This window comes from Lissotriton vulgaris, chromosome 1_1, assembly GCF_964263255.1.
Source record: "Lissotriton vulgaris chromosome 1_1, aLisVul1.2, whole genome shotgun sequence".
NCBI classification, from domain to species: domain Eukaryota; kingdom Metazoa; phylum Chordata; class Amphibia; order Caudata; family Salamandridae; genus Lissotriton; species Lissotriton vulgaris.
In genome coordinates this window covers 1371110591-1371121876 of record NC_141685.1, presented here as the reverse complement: position 1 = coordinate 1371121876, position 11286 = coordinate 1371110591, and the positions used below count along the sequence as shown (strand labels likewise).

Below are 11286 nucleotides of genomic sequence, written 5' to 3'. Positions count from 1 at the left end.
GTTGTTGTGGCCGAGTGGTTAAGGCGATGGACTAGAAATCCATTGGGGTCTCCCCGCGCAGGTTCGAATCCTGCCGACAACGAGAATCTTTTTAACATCGGCTACAATTTCAGAAGTTAACCTTTAGTATTTCTTCCATGTCAGTTTTATAAATAGGTGGCTTATTTTGGTGTCACTATTGCCATATTACATATTTATTATCGCTCCCCCTTTCATATCTTTGCTATAACTTTCGTCCTTCATTAGCGCTGGTGCAAACGCTTCAAATTATTATACCCTGGCTCTCTCGGTCATACCTGTGCATGCACTTGAAACTTACTTTACCAATAAAAGAAGCAAATAGAGAAATAAAATAAAAGTGCTAGCTGGATTAGGCAAACACACTTCATAAAACTGCATTTTCTTTTCTATTCTCCCCGTGTAACAAGCTTAACTGCTCCCTGTGTAATTTCTCTTAACCTGCTGTTCCTGGAAGAGAATTTCATCTACAAGCTCTTTCTGTGTTTTTTCCTAGTCTTTTCTTTCCCTTTTCTTAGATTTGTAACTGTTCCTTTACGTGCTCTATTTAGGCGCCATTAATCTCATTTGAGCTCCTTGTACCTGCTGCTGTTTTCTCCACACCTCATACTGTCTTTTCCCTCTTTCTCTCTTTCTCTGCGGTTGGTGGCTACTTTCCAAAGCGTCTGATACCCCAATGTTCCTTCGTCTTGTTGTCAGACGTGAATTTGAAAAGCAACAAAATTAACAAGCCTTTACCATTCACACATGGCAGAAGTTTATACTTTAATTCAATGAGCTAAGAAAAGTGTGTGTGGCGCCCCTACGAGCCATGGTGCTTGCTTCATCATAATTAGGCATGCAGTCATTAGCCACAGCTCTGATTATGGGTCACTGGGGTCAGTTTCAATAATTCCTCAAAAACCTAACCATGCAGTCCCCCCTAACTGTGTAGTTATCTTGCTTTACTGCTGTTTGTGTGATTAGCTGGGAGGAGCTCACGGCAGCATCCTCCCAATAAAGGTGTAGATGGACCGTTCCTTAACTCTTTCTTGCTTCACATACAGATGGCTTGAGGAGGTACAGGGGAGATGCAGGTCTAATAAACAGAATAGAATATCTGCGCCAGGGGGGCGTGGCTTGGCGCCGTGGGCAATGGCAGCGCCTGAGTGAGGCTCCGGCTGGACACCGGGAGAACTCCCTTTCTCCATTCACAGTTCCTGTCCTTTGGTCCTGAATCCCCGTCGGAATACCTCCGCCATGTAGTGGCACCTTCGTGGACCTTTTTCCGACGTCGGAGGCTGAGGTATTTGCGAGTTTGCCTTCAGGGACGCTCCGGTATTAGTGGCCGCCATTTCGCGGCTCCAGTCACGGAGCAGTCCCCTGGTGAGGGCGAATGTGATTTTACCCAGTGTGAGCGCTCTCCTCAATATGCCTGCAGTCCGCCTCTGACTCCCTCTTCAAGACCGCGCTGCATGTCTCGCCTGCTCTGCGCCGTCCGACGGCAGTAAAGATTCTCCTCACACAGAGTGACCACCATCTTGCGCGCTATTGAGTCCTTCAGCCTGGAAAGCGGAATGTCTGTCAAGCTTTCATTTTCCCTCAAGGTTTGACTTCTCCTGCACTTTTTACTATCTGGATACTTTTTAAAACGTCTTTTGGTAATCCTTTTTCATTTCAATACCAACAGGGACAGCAGTTTGATTATTGTTCCCATCAGTCCTTATGTTTACATGGGATGTCCTTCAATGCTGCAGATGTATCCTTCCTGCCTTCTTCTAATTTCTAATTTCGGTGGCGCACTGGGAATTTGTCATATTTACAAGCTTTGCGGTTTTGACTCTCTCTCCATTTCTGATGAGCTCTATTTGTATTTCAGCCTCTCATGAACTTTAAAGCAGAATTTCATTTTCTTCTGTGACATAACTGGACGCACGCTCCCACCTTCATGCACTGCGCGCTCTATGTGTGCACGTATATCCTCATTGACTTTTCTCAATATGCCTGAGTGGGTTATCTTTATATGAGCTCTTTCTTTGTTTTCTTCAGCAGCGCACCTTCTTCATTAAGGTTGTGACTAGTGCTTCTGCTTGCTACCATCCAGTGTTTGTCACTCTTCGTCCCAGGCTCCTTGCATGGGAAAACACCAACACATGTCTCGCTTTTCATCTAAACCACCTACAAAGGTGGCTTTTGTCAAGAACTCTAAAGTTTTTTCAGCTTTGTCCCAAATGGAAGACTCCCTTCCACCTTCTGACTCGGAGGCACTCCTGGAAACGCCGTCTCCTACTTCTTCAGGAAAAGTAACGGCCAAACGACTCAAAAAGCATCCTCCGTCTCCACCTAAATCACCGTCACCTGTTTCCATGGAACTATTATTAGAGGAAATTCGTTCTTTTCGTCCTTTCCTTGAAGAAATTGGAACTTTACGCCCTTTCATGGAGGAAACTAATACCAAACTCCAAGTTTTAACGGACAATTGGTCTCAAATTGAAACGAGAGTTTCTACGGTGGAGCAATCTGTTGCATCTTTTCAAGAATCTCAAACTAAAGTCACACACTTGTCTTCACAGGTAGGGGCTCTTCAGAAGCAGGTGGAGGAGTTGGAAAATAGAGGCAGGCGTAATAATCTTCGCATTTACGGCCTGGCGGAAAATCTTGAAGGGTCCGATCCGCTTGCCTTTTTCAAGTCCTTCCTTCCCAAACTGCTCCATTTACCACAGGATACCTCTCTCAACATTCAACGGGCGCATCGTCTAGGCCGTTTGCCTACATCCCTCTCCATGTCACAAAGGCCACGAGGTGTCATCCTTTATTTCCTGGAATACACTGACCTCCTGAAAGTTCTAGCAGCTGCCAAGGCTCTTCCCAAATTGTCTTGGTTGGACTCTCCATTGTTCTTCGCCCAGGACTACGCTAAAGCAACTGCTAACCGTAGGAAAGCTTTCCTCAGCATGAGAGAGGCCCTCCGTGCCATGGGCGCCCGCTATGGCCTGTACCATCCATGTCTGTTTAAGGTCACTTACAATAACAAGACCACCACCTATGAGGATCCTGTGAGACTGCAGAGTTTCATTAATGCGCATCGTACTTCTACCATGGATACCTCTGGTCCTTCGTCCTTCTCTCCTGGCTGACTTTTGCACTACGAGTCTGTCTCAAGATTCCAGTTTTCATGTTGATGCGTTGTTGTTCGCTTCATGTTTTTGGCTGACTGTCTGGTTATGTTAGCGAAGTTCTTGTTCTCCTGGTTGACTCTTTGCACCACACGCCTGTTTTCAGGTTCCAGTTCTCTTACTGATATGTTGTTGTTCGCCTCATGTCTTTGGCTGATTATCTGGTTATGTTGGCGAAGTTCTTGTTCTCCTCATACGTTCAGTTAATGTGTTTTTTCCCTTTTTGAAATTTTCTGATTGCTTGTTTATTCTATTCCTTTTTAATATTGTAATGCATTTTATTTAGTTTCATTCTCTTCTCTTCACTTTTTGCTACTGCTCTTTGTATTATTGTCTCAGTTTTACCCCGTCTTTGTTCCCGCAGGAACTCCTCATCGTATGATGTCATCTCCCTGGTTCCTTGCCCGGCTGTCCTCAGTTGTGTTGCCTCTCCCACCTGGCTCCTTCCCCCCTCAACCTCTTCTCGTACCTCCCCTTAATAGGTATGTTATTTTCATGTTTTTTGTACCTTCCTTGTTTTTTGTTCCTCTTTACTTCCCCTTCCTTTATCAGTGACTTCATGTTTTGCTTTACGATGATGATTTCTTTCTTCTCAGGTTATATTACATCTTTTCTTCCTTTCTTTCCTCTTTATTTCTTAATCCTGTCTTCATTCTTCTGTACTCCTTCTCTGCTTCTTACTCATTACTCGTTACTCTTTGATCTCTCTCCTCTTTATAATCTTTCTCTTCATGTATATTTATCCCATCTTCCACAGCTTCCTTTCTTCTTTTTTCATCTCTTTTTCCTCGTTCTTTCATTTATTTCTACCTTCTTTTCTTCTATTCCTCATTACTTCCTTGAATCGTTGATCAAGAAATTTATGGCTTTCATGTACATACTATGTCTCTAAATTTGGTTACATGGAATGTTAAGGGTATTAACTCCCCAATTAAGCGTCAGCGCATTTTATCTCACTTAGCTAAATTAAATGTTGACATTGCGTTTCTTCAAGAAACTCACCTTTCGGACCTAGAATCTGACAAACTCAAGAGAGGTTGGGTGGGTGACGTCTTTTTCTCACAGGGTGATGGGAAACGTAATGGTGTTGCCATTTTATGTCGTAGGTCACTTCCTCTAACGGTTATATCTCAAGAATCTGATACTAATGGCAGATGGATTCATGTCAGACTATCACTTAGAGGTGTTCCAATCTCTCTCCTTAATGTTTATGGTCCCACGGCTGGTGAACCCCTTTTTTGGGCTGATCTTTCTCCCCGCATCACCCAATTCATGGACGATAACTTCATCCTTGCGGGAGACTGTAATCACCCTTTTGATCCTTTTCTGGACAGGAAGTCTGATGCCACTTATATTCCCACGAAATCGCACAAATTGTTTACCCAAGCTATTTTGCAACATAAGCTTGTGGACTCCTGGCGTTTATGTAACCCAACTTTACAAGAATTCACTTTTTACTCCCCTCACCATCGGTCCCAATCACGGCTTGATTACATTTTTGTCTCCCACGCACTTACTCAAACTCTCCAGGCAGCAGAAATCGGCCCGATTTTACTTTCTGACCATGCCCCTGTACTGGTCAGTCTCGAAGTTTTACCCAAAACTGATGGTCCTAAACGATGGCGTTTCAACAATGCCCTTCTTTTGGATCCCAACTTTTCTGCTTCTTTTTCTGCCTTTTTTGATGAGTTTTTCCTCTTTAATGATATCCCACCCATTTCGAAACATACCCTTTGGGATACCTTTAAAGCAGCTGCTCGTGATTTTACTATTACTTTTGTTGCTAAAAAACGTAAATCTGCACGCCAATTTACCAAAACCCTTCTTCATGACATTAAAAGATTGGAACACGCCTACTTCACTTCTCATTCCTCAGATAGTCTGACATCTCTGGTTGCTGCCAAACTTAAATTTAATGAACAGTCAACTGAAGATGCTTCTCTGTACTTGCTTAAATCTAGTGCCAAGTTTTATGGTGGTAGGAACAAGGCCGGGAAGATTCTTGCTAATTACTTAAAGATCAAACAAAATAAAGTCAATATTGAATCAATTTATGATGATAATGCCCATTTACAACATAAAGATGCTGACATTCTTGCTACCTTCTCACATTTTTATGAGTCCTTATACACTTCAGATACACCCTCTTCTCCTCAGTCTCTTACTCACTTTTTCTCTACCATTCAGACCCCCCCTTCCTTCCCTCTTGACCTTTCATCCTTAGAATCTGATGCCTCACAGCCAGAATTGTTTGCTGCTCTTCATCGTTTGAAACTAAACAAAGCCCCTGGCCCTGACGGGTTCACTGTTGAGTTTTATCTTCACTTTTCGAAGCTTCTTATTCCAAAACTTCACTCCCTTATATCCTCTTTTACTGAGTTAGGCACTTCTTCCGGTACTTTCTCAGACGCCCATATTTGTCTAATTCCCAAACCTGGAAAAGATGTCCAATATTGTAAAAATTACAGACCTATTTCACTAGTTAATATAGATTACAAAATTTTCGCTAAATTATTGGCAATGAGATTAGACCGTTTACTCCCTGAACTGCTTGGAGATGAACAATCAGGCTTTGTTAAAGGCCGTTACATTACAGATAACACAAGGCTCCTATTCAACATCTTAACAAAATCTTCCCATCTCCAATCTCCCCTTGCAGCCATAGCCTTAGATGCTGAAAAGGCATTCGACAGGGTCGAATGGTCGTACCTTTTTCACACTCTTAATTGGTTTGGATTCGGTCCTAAATTTATCTCCCTAGTCTCACTGTTATACTCTCATCCCCGGGCTGCAGTTTTCGCTAATGGCCAAATTTCTCCTTATTTTGATCTCGGTAGAGGTGTCCGTCAAGGTTGTCCCCTCTCACCCTTCCTTTTCAACCTGGCCCTCGAACCTTTTTTATCCAAACTCCGTCAAAACCCTAATATTACTGGTTTTAGTACTACAGAGCTCTCCGTAAAACTAGCTGCTTACGCAGACGACATTTTATTATTTATTTCGAATCCTACTGTTTCCATCCCTGCTTTTTTAGCGGAAGTGCAACATTATTCCTCAGTCTCTGGTTATAAACTTAATAACGATAAATGCGAAATTTTACCTTTAACAAAGTTTACTTTTAAAAATGATTTCACTGCCTCCAACTTCACCTGGAGTCCTTCCAATATTAAATACCTAGGTTTACATATTACCCCCTCAATTCGTGAAACTGTCTCCCTTTGTTTAACCAAGTGCATCCAGAAAATATCTGATCTCAAGGCTAGGTGGCATCCCCTTTACTTGTCCTGGTGGGGTCGCCTTGATACAATCAAGATGATGATCTCCCCTATTATTCTTTACACCTTATCCAATATTCCCGTTCCCATTCCAGCTAAATTCATCAAAAAAATAAATTCAGTTTTATCTTCCTTTCTTTGGCATAAAAGCAAACCTAGAATGTCTTTAGCTAGACTTAGTCGTCCTACCTCCGAAGGTGGGGTCAACTTTCCAAATTTCTCCGCTTATCACAAGGCCTTTTTGCTACGTCAGTCTTCCTTCTGGTTACAAGACCCTGATTCTCCATGCCCTTTATGGACAAAGGTAGAGCGCCTCTTTCTCTCACCTTTCTCTTTTGCTGAATGCATCTCCTTTTCCCGCAAGCCTGCCTCACTTCTTACCCCTATTCATAAGTTCACCCTCAAACTCCTCCTTTCCTCTCACCCTCCGGCCCCTACTTGTATTGCTGACTTCCTCTCCTCTACTATATGGCATAATAAATACCTTCTGACCTGAGGTAAACCCATCCTATGGAAGTCTTGGAGATCCCATGGATTGCTTTGGGTTTCCCAATTGTTTTCACAATCCACTTTCTTACCCTTTTCCACTCTTCGTCTCACCTTTCAACTACCCCTCTCCTGTCTTCCCCAGTATCTTCTCCTTAAGGCGTCAGTCATGGACGTGTATGTTACACTTTCTGCCACTCCTCCTCCTACACCTACTCCAGACCCTATCGCTCACCTTCATTCCACTTTACTCACCCTTCCAAAAGCTTCTCTTCTTTATAAACAGCTTCATGTACACACTATTCCCAGACTTAAGAGCAAAGTTGAGGAGCAGTGGGAGACTGATCTTTCCCTCTCCTGGCCGACTCCCCTTTGGGATAGGATTTGGTTAAAGATTCGTAAACCCTCCAGGGCTGCTTCCTTAACGCAATCCCTATTCTTCATTTATAACCGTCTATTACACACTCCTTACACCCTTCACCAACGTTTCCCTAAAACACCCGATACTTGTTGGTCATGTGCTTCCCCACATGCTACCTTGTTTCACATGTTGTTCCTTTGCAAGAATGTTCATGCCTTCTGGTTACAAGTTTGGGCACAAATTAATGTCATTTTTTCCACTACTATTCCGTTCTCAAATGCTCATGTTTTCCTGGGTAGCCTGTCTCCTTGTTGGGACTGTAATGACCTTAATGTTCGAATTGTTGATTTATTATTAGCGGTTGCCTTTCAACAGATCAAGATCAATTGGAAGTCTACATCCAGTATTACTTTTAAAGCTTGGTGGTGTAATGTAGTTCACAACCACAGACTCGATACTGCTTTTGTTTTTCCTCCACAGATGGCAACTAAACGTGCTGACTTATGGCTTCCTATTACATTGTATTTAGATAAATGTGCACTCCGTTCTTTTCGCCCTCGACCTGCGCAGCAGGAAGTACCTAAACCTCCTTGATACCCTTCACATTACTTTCTATTTAACCATTCTATTTTACTGCATAGCCGTATTTGCATTCTATTACATTACTTGTTTATTATGCCCTTTATTTTTTGTGCTTTCCCAAATATGATTCACTTCTATATTTTGTATGTTGTATTGATTGTGTTGAATTGCATTGCTCTCCTTTTTATTACTCCATCATTGTAAGATTTTATTTCCCCTCTCCCCTACTCCCTTCTTATTATTTCTCCACCATTGCTCCCTTATTAGTATTGTCCCTGATTTGTATTATTACCATGCTCTTCTTCAATAAACTTGATTTTGAACTGAAAAAGAATATCTGCGCCAGGTGTGTTTCTCTGCATTGGTGTCCCATCACAGGCCCACCAGTGTATGTGTGATCTTTGACTCCTGCCAGTTCACAAGCAGGCGGCCAGGAAACGGTTTCAGCCTATCAACCACTGAGGAGATAAAGCCTTTGTATAAGGAATGAGGAAGCAATGAACACATTCAGCCTATCACAGGAGTAGCCCTGAGTGTTCCGAATTATAATTTCTTCATGTCACTGTACGTTATTGAGCCCAAGTAGCTCGCTGTGATCGTATAGTGGTTAGTACTCTGCGTTGTGGCTGCAGCAATCTCGGTTCGAATCCGAGTCATGGCATTGTGTTTGGCAATGTCACGGCAGTTGGGTTTTTCCTTTACAGAATTCCCAAATGTACCAGTTGTTTTTGTAAAATGTCTAATAAAAACAGATCCTTTTCAATATTTAAACGATCTAACGACAAATTATTTAAACACACATGATTATAAGATGTAGGTATACTGTACTTACTGACATAAATTATCGTTCTTGAACATATTTGCGGTAAGGGGAGCGGAGCTCTCCCCCAGACCAATCAGAATGCAGATGAATGCAGTTGCAGTTGAGTGACCTGTGCTGTGGCTGTCTACAGGGAATGCACATATGTAGCTGTCTCGCAGCCCAATCCAGACGTCAATTGAAGACAGGTTTTCATGCAAATAGAGCAGTAAGTGCATAGAAATGCTCACTCTCTAAAAATGGCATTTATACAATAGTAAGATGAAATCCAACCTCACCAGTAGATAGGATTTATCAATAAATAAATAAAGCTTCTCCTCTCTGATATGGAATTACCCCCCAAAAAGTATAAGGGAATACCCAATGCTAACCTATGAGAGGGGCAGACCTCACAGTAGTGAAAAATGTAATAGACTGTTTGATACTACTAGGACATAGAAACTACCACAGTACATGTCTTACCTTTTACCCTACATAGCATGATGCCCCTAGGACTACCTAGGGCCTACCTTAGGGGTTACTGATATGTAATAAAATTGGAGTTTAAGGCTTGGCAAGTAGTTTTAAATGCCAAGTCAAAGTGGCAGTACACTGCAGCACAGGCACTGCAGTAGCAGGCTTGAGACAGGTTTGAAATGCTATTTCTTTGGGCGGCACAATCAGTCCCTGGGTATATGGTATACCACTTTACAAGGGGCTTTCAAGTACATTAAATCTGTCAGTCAGGTATACTCCAATTATACACATGATTAGGGAAGAAGCACGTGCACTTCAGCACTGATTAGTAGCGATAAAGTGATCAGAGTCCTAAGGCCAACAAAAAGATACAGCAAAATGCGGAGGTGAAAAGCAATAAGGTGGGGTTGGGACCACCTTAAGAATGCAAGGTCTAACAAAAACGAACTAAGGATAACATGAGTAAAACATCAGGTTTCTCTACAGCATTTGGTGAGACAAGTGGGCCTACTTTTATCTTCCATAAATGTAATCTTTACCGGACCCCTTTATTATATAGCTCTTCAAGGAAAAAATATAAAGCACTTACAAAGGAGCCTCAAATACTCAAAGATGGTAGACTTCTGTAATATGGGCCATATACTAAAAGCAGCACGAAAACAGAGTGCAATAGGGTCCAAAAAACTTGAGTGACCCATGAGAGTATGCATGCAAGCCTATGGTATTCCAAACTAGAGATATACGCCTGCAATTTTTGTTTTTAGGAGAGAATGTGCCTGCTTAAAAAAACATTATTTTTAAAAAGTGTGTTGCAGAATATCAGGAATTTGCAGTGGGGCACCTTGAAAACTTGCATGCAGATTAGTGCACATACCTTACAGTCAGTTGTTGTGGCCGAGTGGTTAAGGCGATGGACTTGAAATCCATTGGGGTCTCCCCGCGCAGGTTCGAATCCTGCCGACAACGAGAATCTTTTTAACATCGGCTACAATTTCAGAAGTTAACCTTTAGTATTTCTTCCATGTCAGTTTTATAAATAGGTGGCTTATTTTGGTGTCACTATTGCCATATCACATATTTATTATCGCTCCCCCTTTCATATCTTTGCTATAACTCTCGTCCTTCATTAGCGCTGGTGCAAACGCTTCAAATTATTATACCCTGGCTCTCTCGGTCATACCTGTGCATGCACTTGAAACTTACTTTACCAATAAAAGAAGCAAATAGAGAAATAAAATAAAAGTGCTAGCTAGATTAGGCAAACACACTTCATAAAACTGCATTTTCTTTTCTATTCTCCCCCGTGTTACAAGCTTAACTGCTCCCTGTGTAATTTCTCTTAACCTGCTGTTCCTGGAAGAGAATTTCATCTACAAGCTCTTTCTGTGTTTTTTCCTAGTCTTTTCTTTCCCTTTTCTTAGATTTGTAACTGTTCCTTTACGTGCTCTATTTAGGCGCCATTAATATCATTTGAGCTCCTTGTACCTGCTGCTGTTTTCTCCACACCTCATACTGCCTTTTTCCTCTTTCTCTCTTTCTCTGCGGTTGGTGGCTACTTTCCAAAGCGTCTGATGCCCCAATATTCCTTTGTCTTGTTGTCAGACGTGAATTTGAAAAGCAACAAAATTAACAAGCCTTTACCACTCACACATGGCAGAAGTTTATACTTTAATTCAATGAGCTAAGAAAAGTGTGTTGTGGGGCCCCTACGAGCCATGGTGCTTGCTTCATCATAATTAGGCATGCAGTCATTAGCCACAGCTCTGATTATGGGTCACTGAGGTCAGTTTCAATAATTCCTCAAAAACCTAACCATGCAGTCCCCCCTAAGTGTGTAGTTATCTTGCTTTACTGCTGTTTGTGTGATTAGCTGGGAGGAGCTCACGGCAGCATCCTCCCAATAGAAAGTGTAGATGAAACGTTCCTTAACTCTTTCTTGCTTCACATACAGATGGCTTGAGGAGGTACAGGGGAGATGCAGGTCTAATAAACAGAATAGAATATCTGCGCCAGGTGTGTTTCTCTGCATTGGTGTCCCATCACAGGCCCACCAGTGTATGTGTGATCTTTGACTCCTGCCAGTTCACAAGCAGGCGGCCAGGAAACGGTTTCAGCCTATCAACCACTGAGGAGAGA

General features: G+C 42.3%; 2 non-coding genes across 2 annotated transcripts; both read left to right on the top strand.

Annotated features, from left to right (window-relative positions):
• On the top strand, positions 1–82 carry TRNAS-AGA (transfer RNA serine (anticodon AGA)). The gene has a single exon. It is a non-coding gene; the product is annotated as a tRNA-Ser (tRNA).
• A 9952-nt stretch (positions 83–10034) lies between these two features.
• Positions 10035–10116, top strand: TRNAS-UGA (transfer RNA serine (anticodon UGA)). The gene has a single exon. It is a non-coding gene; the product is annotated as a tRNA-Ser (tRNA).
• The last annotated feature ends 1170 nt before the right edge of the window (positions 10117–11286 follow it).